Source organism: Struthio camelus, chromosome 7 (assembly GCF_040807025.1).
Source record: "Struthio camelus isolate bStrCam1 chromosome 7, bStrCam1.hap1, whole genome shotgun sequence".
NCBI lineage: Eukaryota > Metazoa > Chordata > Aves > Struthioniformes > Struthionidae > Struthio > Struthio camelus.
This window is the reverse complement of record NC_090948.1, coordinates 44,526,850-44,544,130: the sequence shown is the minus strand read 5'-3', so window position 1 is coordinate 44,544,130 and position 17,281 is coordinate 44,526,850.

Genomic DNA, 17,281 nt, shown 5'->3' with positions numbered 1-17,281 from the left:
CACAAATTCCTCCAGAGCTGCGGGGACAGAGGAGGCTGCCTGGATGCGGAAGAAAGCAGGGCACTGAGTTCCTGGAAACTCAAATCCCAACCCGCCCCGAGTATTTTGCCACAGGGCCTCCCTCCTTCACCCAGGGGGAGACCGTCGGCTTTAGAACGCCACAAGTGGCAAGAACAAACCCTCAGAGCTCGGGCCCTTCAGCCACCGATCCAAAACGGCTTACCTGTATCTCCAAAGGGATGTCGAGGAACGCCTCGTAGGACTCCGACACTGCTTGGCAGCTCAAGCACGTTACTGCAAGCCAAACAGCAGCACGTCACAAAATGTGAAGGAGACTCCCTTTGCCCGCTTAAACCGTTAAGACCCACTCCTCCCGTCACACCGTTAAGCTCTTTGCGACAAACGGGCACAAAGGCACCGAGCAGTTCTAAGGACAGTCCTCGTTTGAAAAAGTACCTCTGGAGCGCAGAAATCCTCCAAAGATTTGGTGAATGACCGTGGCAGCTTGCGACGACGCGTCCAAGCTGGAAACAAATTATCATCAGAGCTCAGAAGAGCCTGCTTGTCTACGAAAAGCCGGGACAAAGGTTTTCGCGTAGGGTAGGACACGAAGGCGACAAAAGCGCTCGAGAACACTGAAAGGTCGAGGTGTTTCTGCTTACTCGGTGCTTCCATTCAAACAAGCCGTCTGCATAGCAGCCACGGTGCAGCGTAAGAATTCGTGAGCATCTTCCTGTCGGCCAAAATGGAAATGCTCCCCGATTCCTAATGAACACCAAGGGTACAAGGTCTAGCTCATCAAAAGGGACAGAACGCTTCCCTTTCTACAAGCGCTCTCTCGCCCTTAAAAACTTGAACTCTCCAAACCCTTTGCACCCGTGACATAGCCCTCTGAAAACGCAGACGTTTCTACAGAGGGAGAACGCCCTCTGCAATGACTTACGCCTAAGGTCCTTGAAGACAGCCGTAGGCTTGATGGCATCCTCAGAGCAGAGCAGGACCTGGTTAACGTGCGTTTCCATTGTACACATCATGCAGAAGCCTCGCTCGCGACCTGCCAAGAGTCAAGGAAGAACCCACCTCAGTCTGGTGAAAGACGCGCCCCTGTGGAAAACCCTAAGCAACAGCAACCTTGAAGTTGTAAGTGCAGCCTCTGCTCTCCGTTCTACGCTCTCTTCTCCTCAGCTGCCAAGAGCCCAGTCCGTGTGCATAAGCACTAGCCAGGAAGTCTGTAGTAGTAGCCCACATCTTCTGAGGAAGCACCTGCTAACGGACTGCTGCCAAGTCCTCTTTTGCCGGTAGCGTCCCAGGACTTTGCACGCCACAGAAGAGCACAACAGGCGAGGCAAGCCTATTTGACCCTGACGAAGCAGCCTTAAGAGAGACTGAGCGTTAGCTTCGGCGCGCTGCTCTCGGGTGAGCTACGCGATACGGCGCTAAGAATCCTTTGGGAGAAAGGGCAGGTTCAAGTAACGCGTGTGTAGGTACTTCCACCCTCCTTGCTCGCCAAAGGATGCTTAATTGCAAGACGTCTTGTAAACAAGGCGCCAACAGGGCCTAATTTCTCCGAGCATGGACTAAGACACCAGACCGGGAAGCACACAGCTGCCTGTGTCAGAACAGACCTACGTGCATACGACCAAAGGCCGCTAGGCTCCCATCGGTTCCACAGAAGAATAACTTCCAAAGAACACAAGCCCAAGGCTTGGAAAAATAAGGTCTGATTTGAGCCTCAATGAAACTCTGGGTTTCCAGACAGTCATCCCACAGAAATCTCTATCCGAGTTCACACCAGACTAGCTCACATCATTGCTTTCACGGCGGTCTGCCCTAGCTTCCGTCTTCCAACGGTTCAGCACTGACCACTCACAGCACTCGGGCGTTATGGAAACGCGGCTGGGAAGGACCGCTGAGAACCTGAGCTGCCCTCCTCCTGAACGTTATCATCTTTCTGCCAGTCGGAAACCCACGGGCCAAACATTCATGGAGCGCATCACTTCCCAATGCCCTTGATCTTTCACAGGAGGGAAGAAAGGATCCTTCCTTGACGTTTGAGCACAGTGCATTAAGTGAAAGCAAGCCCTCCATCAGCTAGCCTGAGCGCGTCGCAAAGGCACGATGAAAAGCCGGTGCGCGCCCCCCACCCCACCCCCCCACCCCACCCCCCTGCCCTGCCCCCCCCTCACCCCCCCGCAGGGAAAATAGGACATTTCAGAGAGTCACTTCACAGAGTCGCTGTTCTGCTCTTTGACCTGCAGAGCTGTCCCAGAGGTTGCAAGCAACATGCTCGGAAGTACTCACACGACTGGCTGTGTTCCCTGGAAAGCATGTAATTGGCGAGAGGCGGAGTGTAGGTCAAACACTGTAGAACCGAGTTGAGGAAACACGTATTGCCCAGGTTGTGCAGTCCAGCTCCAACACTTTGCCTTTGCCGCCACTCCACAGAAATCTTCTCGGGTGGGAAAAGCATCCTTTGTGGCGGAGCAGGTCCGTCAGTAACGACTGCAAGAGAACGCTAGCGTCAAAGAGACTGCACCCCTTTGTTTTACGAACGGAGGCTGCAAAGGTAGTGTTCTGGACAGGAGCCCCCAGAAGAACCAGCTGTAATCGAGAACACGAGCACGTAGTCGAGACAGCCCATGCCTCAAGTTTGCTGCTCAGCACACAGCTGGGGAAAAGCGTTTACTCCTCTGTTTTCCTTTTCCTCCTGGGCAACCACTACTACTCGGGCTTCAGGAACTTCGGCCAAGTCCCTTCCATCTCGAGGCTCCGCTCTGCTTGTTAGTCTAATTCTTCTGTCCTTCTTCCTTAGCCTGACCTGAACCGCAAGCTCACGCTGGCAATTACATGGCAATACGTGGAGGAGCTAAGGCCAAAAAAGAGGCCAGCAACCCTCCGAGGAGCAGAGCTCTTTCCAGGCAGTGTTGCCTTCAACTGTCGGAGGCGCACACACCTGGCGAAGCCTGTGTATTGCCACAAAGCTCCCTCCCCAGCAGCCACCGCAGCTTGTCAACCTCGCACAGTTCAGCTTTGCAACGCTAACCGCTCCCGCTGTCCCAGGGCAGTCACACCATTAACCTTTACTCTTGAAGTCTGTACTCACAGGAGTAGCTCCTTTCGGGGCCAGCTCCTGCAGCTGGTACCTGACCCCAGCTTGCAGAGCCTGACTTCATTTCTGTCGGACACGACTCCGACTCAAAAACAAACGCGCTCGGCTAGCCAGAAGGCGCGCTCAGCCCACGCTCGCTTCCGCCAGCGCGACTGCAAGCGTCCTGGCAGAGAGCGCGCCACGAGCTGCTGCGCCGCGGCCCTCTCTGCCGCACAGCGACCCCAGCTCTGTGGGCCATTGTGACGGCGGGCACCTCGGCCAAGCAGCTGAGCGGGCCGGGCCCGATCCGGCGCACCCAATCGGATCGCAGCGTGCCAGTGGCAGGCGGGTGCTGGGGGCAGCATGGCCCCACCCCTCCTTATGAGGGGGAGGCCGCGGGGGAGGCGCGCTCACCTCGGCGCCCCAAGGGCAGCCCCCGCCCCAAGGGCCCCAAGGGCCCCAAGGGCCCCCGGGCGTCGCCCGCCCCGTGGCCTGCGGCCTGCGGCCACTGCGCTGCCCCGCTGGCGGCAGGGGCGGGGGCTGGGCTCCCGCCCGCACAGCTGACACCTCTTTCCCGGGCCGAAGAAGCCGGACTAAGAAAAAAAAGCACGCTGCTGTCACCGTACCTGCTGTGCCGTTTGGGCTGCCCTGTTCCTGTTGGTGCGGGTTGTCTTTCCCACTCTTGTGGTGCCCCAAACTCTGTCCCTAAGACTTGTAGAGCACAACACCCGCTCTCCTCCAGCTCCCTTTTCCATGCATTTGGTCTAGGTCAGGAGGGGAAGCAAGCCCCTCATTCTGCACTACAGAGAAACACCTTCAACAGCCCTTAAGAGCAAGCCTGTTGGAAGACCCTGCAACGCCAAACAACTTTTAAGGCGTTCTTGGAGCAGCCGCACAATTTCACCTGTCTCCAGGAATTAGCGGAAAAGCCTGGCGCCATTACACGTTAGCACTAGTGCGCCTCCTCATCAGTGCGAGCACTGACTTGGACTTGGACTTTCTCTCTCCGGAAGGCTTTCCCAGGAACGGGGCTGCTCTCTCCTTGCGCCTTCTGGGACGAACTTAGTCCTGTACAATTGCTGCATAAGAGAGTCTTGACAGAACTAACGAGAGCAGCTATTTGACAAATACTTAGCGGGGGTAAGCCGCCTACGTTTCGCGGGCAGCTCCGGTGCTATGGAATTAACGCGTCAGTGTGTCCACAGCAGCTTTGGTTTGGGGGTTCTTCTCATACTGGATTGGGTGTTTTCCATCATTGCCCCAAGCGGTACTGCAGTTTGCCATGGAAAAGAGCGGCTCGACTCTAGATCGGTCTCCAGGCAAATTCAATTCGTTTTGCAATGCTGTAATCAGTCAAACTGCTCGAGCCGGGTGCCTCTTTCGAGGGACCCAGAACAAAAGAAGTCTGAAGAAACTGTCCTCCTTACAGTCTTAGTTCCCCGCCTGCCAGTGAAAGTCTCTTCCAGTCTTCTTTACTGAGTCAGTAAAGTCTCTTTCCTTCGGATCGGTTCACGTCTGCAGCCCGGGACGGTTGCTACGTTGCTGCTTCACGGTGCCTTCACTCGTTGCCGAAGGTTAACCGTTGCTTCTGCTCGTTCTGCTCTGGGTCCTTGAGGGCCGCTTCTAGCTGGTTTTGCAGTCCCATCAGCAGCAATGTCTTTCGCGTTCACTGCCGGTCAGTCCTGCGGCCTGCAGGCTTCATCTCCGTTAGGCCTCGCGCTCAGCTGGGCTAGAGCTAAATTAGCTCCCGTTTCTAACATAACAGTTATGCTAACTGAGGGACCAGTTTCTAACAGGTTCTACCTTGGCTCTTGGAGCTGCTCTGAGGGAAGGTTCCGGATCTGGAAGGGCAAAGCAATGCTTTTGAAGCCAGCCAGCATTTCATGCCAAAGAGAAGCAGGCATAGCCTGAGATGTCTCCAGGAGAGAGATGCTAACAGATTCCTGGCGCGGTGACACTACTTTCATTTGCGGGAGCTCTGTGCAGAGGGAACGGCTCTCTGTGACCGACTGCCCCCGCTCCCCCGCTGCTTTCTTCAAAGCACTCAGTGGCGGTAGCTTCTGTTTGGCTGAAGCTGGTCAGGCGAACACTCGCAGGCCTGGCACGGCAGAGCTGCTCCTGCGTGGGGCACGCTTGGAGGGTGCATTTGGCGTTTCCTCGGCGCTTGATAATGGAGAGCCTCACTGGGTAGGCAAGGTAGCACTGGGTAGGCAGGAAAGGTAACTCCCTGCCTGAAGTCCTGGGCTCCATAAATAATCCCTCCTACCTGCTCAGACGTCCAAGGCGGCTGCATGTCATAGTTTGCCTGTGAAACAGAGCAAAAGAGTCACCAGGTCTCTGAACTCTGTCAGGAGGAGCTGTGAGGAGGGGAAATCTCCTGGTTCCTGTGACTGTACAGGAGAGCAGACTTTTATCAGGCATAACCCGCAAGCAATCACCTTCCCTCTAACGTTGCCATTAACTCGGGCCACGGAGGGGCAGCGCAGGCGTTACTCTACCGGGAGAGGGTTAGTGTTCAGGGTTTGCCCTTTCGGTGTCCCGTTAGGGCCTAGCGCGTTTTGGCTAGGGGCTACGGGTTGGCACTCGCCTTTTCGGGGTAGGGATCGGGGGAGGCTTGGGGGAGGGTTCAGAGCTCTGCCTACGGCTGCTGGTAAGTGGTTAGGGCATGGGCTAGCCTTTTGGGTTCGGGCTAGGGCTCAGGGTGAGCCCGGTGTGGCAGGGACTTCAGGGGTGGGATCGGGGGGGGGGCCTGGGGTGAGAGGGAGGCTAAGGGGTTACCAGGTTGGGCTTGGGCTGGGCGGAGAGGGTGTGGGGCTAGGGATTAGAGCAGGGGCTCGGGGGAGGGCTGGGTGGGGGGGAAGGGACTGGGGTCAGGGCAGGGCTTCAGGGTCGGGGTTAGCGGCAGGCAGGGCAGGGCAGGGCAGGGGCCTAAGCAAAGGGCTCTCACAGGCCCTGTGCCATGCGCGCCGCCCTCACCGCAGGGCCCCTCACCGCCCCCAGCTCTGCCGTCTGCGTGGGCGCAGCTCTCCGGAGGCCGCCCCGCGTGCCCTGGCGCACCTGCCTCTAGCGCTGGTGGGCAGCGTCTGGGGCCGGCGTGCGGAGGCCGGGGCTGGCGTCAGGCTCGGGGCTCGGGGCTGGCACCGAGAGGGCGGGCGGGGAGCGAGCGAGCGAGCGAGCCCCGCGCCTTCCCCGCCACGCTGCCCGGGTCGCCGCCTGCCTGCCAGGCCCCGGCCATCTGCGCGCTGGCTGGCCGAGCAGCAAGCGGTGGGCGGGAGGGGCGGGGCGGGGTGGGGCGGGCCGAGCAGCAAGCGGTGGGTGGGAGGGGAGGGGCGGGGCGCCCCAGGAGCGACATGCAGCCCACCCAGTGGCGCTGCCGCCCGGGCCAAGGGCTGGTGCTGGTGCTGCTGGGCCGGCCGGGCCCCTGGGGGCCCGGGGGCCTGCGGGCAGCGGCAGGGGTGCCTGCTCCGGGGCTGCGCTGGCCCGGTGCCGGCCCTGGCATGGGCCGCCTGCCCCCGTGCCCCCGCGCTAGGCCGCGGCATGGCCCACCTGTGCCCGGTGGGCCCCGCTTTGCTCCATCCCTCCCCAGTTCGGTGTGTCTGGTGCCTTTGCCTTGGCTGCCGTGGCCACGCGTGGCTGTGTCGCCGGGACTGCCTGCGTGCCAGTGGCCCTGCGCCCCAAAGTGCCCCCTCGCTAGCCAGCTGGGCCTGACTGGATTTCCCTTTGCCTTATGCAGTTGCTCGACATCTTTTTTTTTTTCTTTTTCTTTTCCCTTTAGCCTCGCTTCCTCCACCCAGCCCCAGTGAAGCACAAGCAGCTTCTGATCAGACGTGCTGACACTTGACCTGCCCGAGCAGCAGAGTGGCTTGCTGCTCGCACTCCTGCCACGCGCTCCCACGGCGCCCCATTCGGGCCTTAGCTCCTGCCAGGCCTGGGGCGCCAGCGGGAGCTCTGCTACCCATCGGCATTACCGGCACCTTTGGAAAAAAGCACGCCTAATGGAAGCGAACGGGGGAAAAAAGTTGCTTCTTTGCGTGGTAAAATTCCGTACAGAAGTCTGAAGCACCGCTAAGGACTGGCTTTTGGTTTGATGGTCATTTTATTGTTTTGAGAATCAAAACAAGCTTTTCAAGCTTGGCTTGGCAATGCTATTGTTTTGAGCATGGCGATCTGTTGCTTTTGGTGGTAAGTTGCGGTGCTGGCGGCAAGGTTAGTCAGAGTCCTGAAGGCTCCCGCCAGCAAGCTCGGCATCGGAAAGGCAAGAGGCAGCAGGGTCACTCCCTGTCATGACATTCAGCCCAAGCCCATCTGCTCAGCGGTTTGCTTTTCTAGAAAGCAAAGACCCGAGCCTGCGCACAGCTCGACATGCGCCGTGACTCCGGCACTGAACGGGCTCGAGAGGAAGGCGGCCAAAAGCCTTCGAGGAAAACCGACTGCCTTTCAGGTCCGGGCTAAGGCGGGTGTTCTGCGCAGAAGAGCAGGACACAGCTACCTGCTTTCCTGGCACCCGCTAGACCTTAGGCACGTGCAATGTGGTGGCAGTCCCGCCTTCTTTCCCAGCAGCCCTTCAAAAACGGAAACAAGCAAGCAAGCAAATCACAGACGCTTTTTGTTGTTGTTTTTAATCAAGGCAGAATATTTGGCAGCTAGGGCCTACTGGACAGCTTTCCGCTGGCAAGCATTCCGAAAGTATTGCAAAGCATAGTCTCTGCTTGAATAAAAAGGAATCCCGCCACCTTCCTGGGGCCCCTTCCCTTCCATCTCCCCGCGGGATGGGGTGGAGCTCTGTTGGTTGCTTTCACCTGCACGGGAAGGCTGCCCGTCCCCGTGGCGTTGTCTGCCGCCACGGGTTCTGGCTTGCTCACGTACAAAGCCGTCTGCAGGAAGGGATTCTTCCTTCTCCTCCCGTGTGTGCTTCTGGAAACGAGGATCTGAGCGTTCCAAGAAGCTCTCCAGCTTCTTGAGGGGGGTCTCCTCTTTTCCTGACGCTTGCCATTGTCCACGGGGAGCTCAGAGAAACCCAAGTCCTACTGTCTGAAGGAAACAGGCAAGTTAAGAACAGAAAAAACAGGGGTGGCACTTGATGCCTCTACGGGACTGTCTTGTATCATACATTTCTACTGCAGGGGCTGATGTGCAGCGCATCAGCTGCCCTGCGGTTAATTTCCGTACGTCTGCCTTACTAGGAAGCGTAAACCCTGAGAGGTCGAGCGGGCATTAGGTCCTGGCTTGTAGACAAATCGTTAATCAAGGCTAGTTCCGGAATACGAGCACCTGAAAACAGTCACTCTCGTAGCCTTCCCAAGAACTGCGCGCAGATGGCATTCTGACCATGTGGTCCTGATCTAAAGGTTTAACGCAAGTCGGCAGTATCTTCCCTAGCCTCTCTGGATCAAGCTGTCAACGCGACCCCCAGAGAGAGTCCCCCCGCGTGCCCCCCCCCACCCCCCCGGCCCCAAAAGAGCTTGGAAGGAATAACAGGGCAGGCAAGAGAGACAGCCCCAAGAGAACGAGGAACAAATTGCTCGTTTTGCTGTAGCCCTTGCTTACTTGTAAGCCTTCTCTCGACGTTTATCTTTGGCCTTCTTGCGCTTCTTGACCTTCTCGTACTTTTTTCCTTTTTGGATCACCTGAAAGCTCTTGTCTCGATCCGTCCCCGTTTCTCTTCCGTTTTGCTGCCGCTCCCTTCTGCACGGGGGTGGTCTCTTCTCAAGAGGCGGGTGCGGATGTGATTCTAACTACGCGGGCCCGTTCTAAAGTGCCGCCCCAGCTCGGCCGTATCTTCCCTGTCTTCGCCTCATCAGCCTACCAACGTGATCCCCGGACAGACTCCGCACTACTGAGCGCTTTTTAAAGCAAACTGGGCGGACAAGAGAAAGAGCCAGAAAAGAACGAGGCACAAACTGCCGGAATCTCTTGTCTCGATCTTTCTCCGTTTCGCTTCTGTTTTGCTGTCGCTCCCTTCGGCGTGGCGATGTCCTCTTTTTCTGCTTCTTTGCTTTCCAGTCTTCCGGGGAGAGCCCTCCAAAGCAGAAGGAACTGACGCAGGCGGAAGCGCGTGTCTTTGAGGAGAGTGTTTTTCAGACTGCTGCTCCGGAACGGAACAGGGGCGCGAGTCTGCTCTGTGGCTGCGGAAGCGACGCACGTCTTCCCCTCCGGAGAGCGACGGCAGGTGGAGCCACCTGCTTTGGCAAGAAGGCTCGTGGCTTGGCCTGTCTTGTTGTGTTCGTCCTCCGCTTCGGGATCTGTATCGAGGCCGTTTTCCTGAGCTTCTGCCCTTACCTGGGCAGTTTCTGTCACGACGGGAAGACGTGCGCCTGCTTCCATTGCAGTGCCGCTGCTTCTGGCAGCTGTGCTTGTTTCTTTCCAGCCTGCAAGAGCGCCTCCTCTTGTGAGAATGACCGCCTGGTCCCCTTCCGTTTAGCTTCTCCCGCTCTTCGGTGCCAGAGCGCTCTCTCTTCCTCCGGCAGGGCTCCGGGGAAGGTTTTGGCGAGTCGCGTCTTTCGTCGGATGAAGGAACAGGCTTGCTTAGGTCCTCATCCTCCCGAGCGCTGCAGAGACCGTCAAGCTGCCACGCAGTCTGAGGTGCAGGCCGTTTGTTTGGAACGCTGAGAGCCATCTCCCGTTTCTCGGAGGGATCGAGAACGGAAGGCCTGGCAGTTGCCCAGGTTTGGACGCCAGCTGCTGGTAGAGCTGATGATGGCCTTTGGAGGGTGACACCATTGGGCTCCTCTTTCAGGGCTCCGTTTCTGTTGGAACCGTCTGAGCTCTGTATTTCAAAAGAAGAGAGTGTAAGAGGGCTCTGTGCAAACACACAGCTTTGAAAAGCCCTAAACACAAACCCCTCCTGCCAGATACTCCTACAGATTGCCTCGGGAGCTGAGCGGAAGGAAAACCACAACCCTGCTTTAGCTCGGAGTGCGAGGCCAAGGCGGGTGCTACTTTTCAGTCCTGCTTTTGGTTTTCTGCATATTGGAAGCAAATGAGCATCCTTTTTGAAAGCCCATCCAAACAGCTGAGCACGGATTAAAGATGTTCCTAAGTCTCGCTCTCTCGCTCTCCTCCTCTAAGCTTGACGTGTGTACGGATGTATGCGCGTCCATTTTTCCCCTTCACGCTGCCCCTGACAACCCGAGCATAACTGTTCAAGTGCTCAGGAAGAAGCCCTTTTGGTTTTGCTGTCTCAGCTAAAGGGACAGCACTAAAAAGAAGCCCAGCAATCCGGCCTTCTTGTCTTGATTTGAGCACGACCTGCCTCTACTTCCAGCGTCTCTCGGCGCTTCAGGAAGCGGAGCTGGAGGCAAAGAAGCAGCAGGGCTGCAAACAATTTAGCATTAGCCACTGTTTGAGTGATTCTGGCTGCAGCAGCAGGAGAGCTGTGAAGAAAGCTGCAGTGCGGGGAGGGGGGGGAAACACAATGCAGACGCTACCTACCCCCCACCCCCACCCCACCCCCATCCCCACCACCAAAAAAAAAAAAAAAGAGGAAAAGAAAGAGAAAAATCCCACTCTCATTTTGGTGCCTTCATCCTTCCCTCTCTCTCTCTTCCCTGCCAGTTACCTTCATCGTAGGAGGAGGAGGATGGGGTCCCGTAAATCCAGCCTGCTTATTATCAGCCCCCGGCTGAGCAAGGAACGAACGGGGAGAAGCTGGCACCGGTGTGTAAGAAGCGCCTTCTGCAGGTGTCTCACCGCGGCACCTTGGGAAACAACAGTGAGCTCAGTTGAGAGATGTTCTGTCAGCCTCCGCTTGGGCTAAGCCCCATCCTATCACGCTGTAGGAGCAGCTGATCGGCCATACTGAAAACGTAACCAAGACTACGAGCTGAAAATTAGGCGATGGTCTTCCTACCACGGCTGCCCCTTTCAGAGCAAGAACTCATCATCCTCACACCACCTCTGGCCTTAATTGTGCCTCTTTTCGGCATTCGCCTGCTACAGAGAGCGCCTCCGTAACAAGTTACGCGAGTGCAGCAGCTTAAGGCCAAGCAATGAAGGCCAAGAAAGGGCACGGGGACTTCCAGATTAGACAGAACGGAAGTCTACAAATAGCCCTTTCCTCCCGGGACAGAAAGAGAAACGCGTCAGAGGAGAAGAAGAGAAGCATCAGTAGCGTGAAAAGGAAACGCATGCTGAACCCACCTGACATAAAAAAGTAAATACGCCTGCTGGCTGAGAACGGTGCCGATGTTGCGAAGGACGACCGAGGCATCGTTCATCTCATACCACAGTCCGTTACTGGCCTGCAAATAAAGGCAGTGAGACATGGGACGAGTCCTTTCCCCCTAAAAAACAGTGGTTGCCGGTAGCCTTCTGGGGCAAGCCTCTCTTCACCAGCACAGGTTTTACCCTGCAAGAAACGAAGCTGATGCTTACCTTGGTGAAGCAGAAATAGTGTCCCGCGTGGCCGCTGCCACCTCTGTGCACCAGGACCGCATATAAGGCGTAGAGGACTGGTTCGCCGACTGGCTGAGACATGTATGCTCGAAGGTCCAAATACTCCGGATATTTCACGTGCTGAGGACAGAGCAAGAAGACCCCAAACTCATCTGGGAATACTTCACGAAAGAGCCGGAGAAAAACCCTGCTAAGAACACGGACCGGAAGTTGAGGCAGACCTTTCTTTGGCTCGTCAGAAAGAGGTCTTCCCAGGGACAACAGGTAACAATTTCAGGTGCAGAGAACCGTTCTCGGCAACATCAGCTCTTTAAGAGCAGAGCATATGCTTATCGTCCCACGGGAACTGTGCTGTTCCCCCAAGAGCAAGAGCCAGACCTACTTCTTGTACTGAGTCTTCCCAGACATCTACCGCCTCTGTACTTGCAGGCGGCAGACATTAACAGCTTTTCTAGAAGCGTGCTCTGCTCTGGGAAATCTCCCTCCCCAAGAGGACGGATTCGCTTCACAATTGTAGAGCTACCTTGCTAATCTTTCCGCCGGTGAAATCAGCAAATCTTTTCAGGGCTATGGTGAGAACGCTGGAAGAGCGATGGATCGTAAACCTCTTGGACGCAGCAACCATCTGTTCACACCTGCAAAGCGAGCACGGGCAAGTGTTTATAGGCATCTTTCCCTCCCCCGCCTCCCGCCAAAAGCCAAACACGTTTCCGCGTCTCTCGCACGCTCCTCCCAGTGCAATGCTCTGTCCTCGCGTAAGCGGGTGCTTCTTTTCAGAAAGCCACCCGCTGCCTTTCAGCCTTGCTCATGCAGAGACCGTAGCAGGATGCTTGAGGACACCGCGATACGCGCTGGGAAGGTTCTCTTTGGGCAGCCACACAAAAGCCTGAGTGCGCGTAGCCCGGCTGCGCGCCCCCCCAAAAGCGAGGCTTGCCAACAACTCCTAACGCAGCAGGAAGGCAACTCTTCCCACTAGAGCGCGGTTCCAGAATGTAATGCAATGCCGGGGGATGTTCCCTGGTACGCAGAAGTGGCTCCTTCTAGTCAAGCAGAATGACAAAGATGCCTCTCTTAAAAGCAAATGTACTGTTTGCCAAGCTCTGGGTGACTTCAGCTCTACAACCAAAAGGTGCGCCTCGCTGTCTCGTTTGCCTGTCTCAATTGAGTCAAAGGCTAGCTCATGCTCTGAGACAGGCCCTACATTTCAGCCGGGCTCTCCTATTAAGATGTCGTTAGGAAGAATCTTACTTGCTGCATTTGTAGCAGTTTTCACCATCCAGCCGTTCAGGTCTCACAAATTCCTCCAGAGCTGCGGGGACAGAGGAGGCTGCCTGGATGCGGAAGAAAGCAGGGCACTGAGTTCCTGGAAACTCAAATCCCAACCCGCCCCGAGTATTTTGCCACAGGGCCTCCCTCCTTCACCCAGGGGGAGACCGTCGGCTTTAGAACGCCACAAGTGGCAAGAACAAACCCTCAGAGCTCGGGCCCTTCAGCCACCGATCCAAAACGGCTTACCTGTATCTCCAAAGGGATGTCGAGGAACGCCTCGTAGGACTCCGACACTGCTTGGCAGCTCAAGCACGTTACTGCAAGCCAAACAGCAGCACGTCACAAAATGTGAAGGAGACTCCCTTTGCCCGCTTAAACCGTTAAGACCCACTCCTCCCGTCACACCGTTAAGCTCTTTGCGACAAACGGGCACAAAGGCACCGAGCAGTTCTAAGGACAGTCCTCGTTTGAAAAAGTACCTCTGGAGCGCAGAAATCCTCCAAAGATTTGGTGAATGACCGTGGCAGCTTGCGACGACGCGTCCAAGCTGGAAACAAATTATCATCAGAGCTCAGAAGAGCCTGCTTGTCTACGAAAAGCCGGGACAAAGGTTTTCGCGTAGGGTAGGACACGAAGGCGACAAAAGCGCTCGAGAACACTGAAAGGTCGAGGTGTTTCTGCTTACTCGGTGCTTCCATTCAAACAAGCCGTCTGCATAGCAGCCACGGTGCAGCGTAAGAATTCGTGAGCATCTTCCTGTCGGCCAAAATGGAAATGCTCCCCGATTCCTAATGAACACCAAGGGTACAAGGTCTAGCTCATCAAAAGGGACAGAACGCTTCCCTTTCTACAAGCGCTCTCTCGCCCTTAAAAACTTGAACTCTCCAAACCCTTTGCACCCGTGACATAGCCCTCTGAAAACGCAGACGTTTCTACAGAGGGAGAACGCCCTCTGCAATGACTTACGCCTAAGGTCCTTGAAGACAGCCGTAGGCTTGATGGCATCCTCAGAGCAGAGCAGGACCTGGTTAACGTGCGTTTCCATTGTACACATCATGCAGAAGCCTCGCTCGCGACCTGCCAAGAGTCAAGGAAGAACCCACCTCAGTCTGGTGAAAGACGCGCCCCTGTGGAAAACCCTAAGCAACAGCAACCTTGAAGTTGTAAGTGCAGCCTCTGCTCTCCGTTCTACGCTCTCTTCTCCTCAGCTGCCAAGAGCCCAGTCCGTGTGCATAAGCACTAGCCAGGAAGTCTGTAGTAGTAGCCCACATCTTCTGAGGAAGCACCTGCTAACGGACTGCTGCCAAGTCCTCTTTTGCCGGTAGCGTCCCAGGACTTTGCACGCCACAGAAGAGCACAACAGGCGAGGCAAGCCTATTTGACCCTGACGAAGCAGCCTTAAGAGAGACTGAGCGTTAGCTTCGGCGCGCTGCTCTCGGGTGAGCTACGCGATACGGCGCTAAGAATCCTTTGGGAGAAAGGGCAGGTTCAAGTAACGCGTGTGTAGGTACTTCCACCCTCCTTGCTCGCCAAAGGATGCTTAATTGCAAGACGTCTTGTAAACAAGGCGCCAACAGGGCCTAATTTCTCCGAGCATGGACTAAGACACCAGACCGGGAAGCACACAGCTGCCTGTGTCAGAACAGACCTACGTGCATACGACCAAAGGCCGCTAGGCTCCCATCGGTTCCACAGAAGAATAACTTCCAAAGAACACAAGCCCAAGGCTTGGAAAAATAAGGTCTGATTTGAGCCTCAATGAAACTCTGGGTTTCCAGACAGTCATCCCACAGAAATCTCTATCCGAGTTCACACCAGACTAGCTCACATCATTGCTTTCACGGCGGTCTGCCCTAGCTTCCGTCTTCCAACGGTTCAGCACTGACCACTCACAGCACTCGGGCGTTATGGAAACGCGGCTGGGAAGGACCGCTGAGAACCTGAGCTGCCCTCCTCCTGAACGTTATCATCTTTCTGCCAGTCGGAAACCCACGGGCCAAACATTCATGGAGCGCATCACTTCCCAATGCCCTTGATCTTTCACAGGAGGGAAGAAAGGATCCTTCCTTGACGTTTGAGCACAGTGCATTAAGTGAAAGCAAGCCCTCCATCAGCTAGCCTGAGCGCGTCGCAAAGGCACGATGAAAAGCCGGTGCGCGCCCCCCACCCCACCCCCCCACCCCACCCCCCTGCCCTGCCCCCCCCTCACCCCCCCGCAGGGAAAATAGGACATTTCAGAGAGTCACTTCACAGAGTCGCTGTTCTGCTCTTTGACCTGCAGAGCTGTCCCAGAGGTTGCAAGCAACATGCTCGGAAGTACTCACACGACTGGCTGTGTTCCCTGGAAAGCATGTAATTGGCGAGAGGCGGAGTGTAGGTCAAACACTGTAGAACCGAGTTGAGGAAACACGTATTGCCCAGGTTGTGCAGTCCAGCTCCAACACTTTGCCTTTGCCGCCACTCCACAGAAATCTTCTCGGGTGGGAAAAGCATCCTTTGTGGCGGAGCAGGTCCGTCAGTAACGACTGCAAGAGAACGCTAGCGTCAAAGAGACTGCACCCCTTTGTTTTACGAACGGAGGCTGCAAAGGTAGTGTTCTGGACAGGAGCCCCCAGAAGAACCAGCTGTAATCGAGAACACGAGCACGTAGTCGAGACAGCCCATGCCTCAAGTTTGCTGCTCAGCACACAGCTGGGGAAAAGCGTTTACTCCTCTGTTTTCCTTTTCCTCCTGGGCAACCACTACTACTCGGGCTTCAGGAACTTCGGCCAAGTCCCTTCCATCTCGAGGCTCCGCTCTGCTTGTTAGTCTAATTCTTCTGTCCTTCTTCCTTAGCCTGACCTGAACCGCAAGCTCACGCTGGCAATTACATGGCAATACGTGGAGGAGCTAAGGCCAAAAAAGAGGCCAGCAACCCTCCGAGGAGCAGAGCTCTTTCCAGGCAGTGTTGCCTTCAACTGTCGGAGGCGCACACACCTGGCGAAGCCTGTGTATTGCCACAAAGCTCCCTCCCCAGCAGCCACCGCAGCTTGTCAACCTCGCACAGTTCAGCTTTGCAACGCTAACCGCTCCCGCTGTCCCAGGGCAGTCACACCATTAACCTTTACTCTTGAAGTCTGTACTCACAGGAGTAGCTCCTTTCGGGGCCAGCTCCTGCAGCTGGTACCTGACCCCAGCTTGCAGAGCCTGACTTCATTTCTGTCGGACACGACTCCGACTCAAAAACAAACGCGCTCGGCTAGCCAGAAGGCGCGCTCAGCCCACGCTCGCTTCCGCCAGCGCGACTGCAAGCGTCCTGGCAGAGAGCGCGCCACGAGCTGCTGCGCCGCGGCCCTCTCTGCCGCACAGCGACCCCAGCTCTGTGGGCCATTGTGACGGCGGGCACCTCGGCCAAGCAGCTGAGCGGGCCGGGCCCGATCCGGCGCACCCAATCGGATCGCAGCGTGCCAGTGGCAGGCGGGTGCTGGGGGCAGCATGGCCCCACCCCTCCTTATGAGGGGGAGGCCGCGGGGGAGGCGCGCTCACCTCGGCGCCCCAAGGGCAGCCCCCGCCCCAAGGGCCCCAAGGGCCCCAAGGGCCCCCGGGCGTCGCCCGCCCCGTGGCCTGCGGCCTGCGGCCACTGCGCTGCCCCGCTGGCGGCAGGGGCGGGGGCTGGGCTCCCGCCCGCACAGCTGACACCTCTTTCCCGGGCCGAAGAAGCCGGACTAAGAAAAAAAAGCACGCTGCTGTCACCGTACCTGCTGTGCCGTTTGGGCTGCCCTGTTCCTGTTGGTGCGGGTTGTCTTTCCCACTCTTGTGGTGCCCCAAACTCTGTCCCTAAGACTTGTAGAGCACAACACCCGCTCTCCTCCAGCTCCCTTTTCCATGCATTTGGTCTAGGTCAGGAGGGGAAGCAAGCCCCTCATTCTGCACTACAGAGAAACACCTTCAACAGCCCTTAAGAGCAAGCCTGTTGGAAGACCCTGCAACGCCAAACAACTTTTAAGGCGTTCTTGGAGCAGCCGCACAATTTCACCTGTCTCCAGGAATTAGCGGAAAAGCCTGGCGCCATTACACGTTAGCACTAGTGCGCCTCCTCATCAGTGCGAGCACTGACTTGGACTTGGACTTTCTCTCTCCGGAAGGCTTTCCCAGGAACGGGGCTGCTCTCTCCTTGCGCCTTCTGGGACGAACTTAGTCCTGTACAATTGCTGCATAAGAGAGTCTTGACAGAACTAACGAGAGCAGCTATTTGACAAATACTTAGCGGGGGTAAGCCGCCTACGTTTCGCGGGCAGCTCCGGTGCTATGGAATTAACGCGTCAGTGTGTCCACAGCAGCTTTGGTTTGGGGGTTCTTCTCATACTGGATTGGGTGTTTTCCATCATTGCCCCAAGCGGTACTGCAGTTTGCCATGGAAAAGAGCGGCTCGACTCTAGATCGGTCTCCAGGCAAATTCAATTCGTTTTGCAATGCTGTAATCAGTCAAACTGCTCGAGCCGGGTGCCTCTTTCGAGGGACCCAGAACAAAAGAAGTCTGAAGAAACTGTC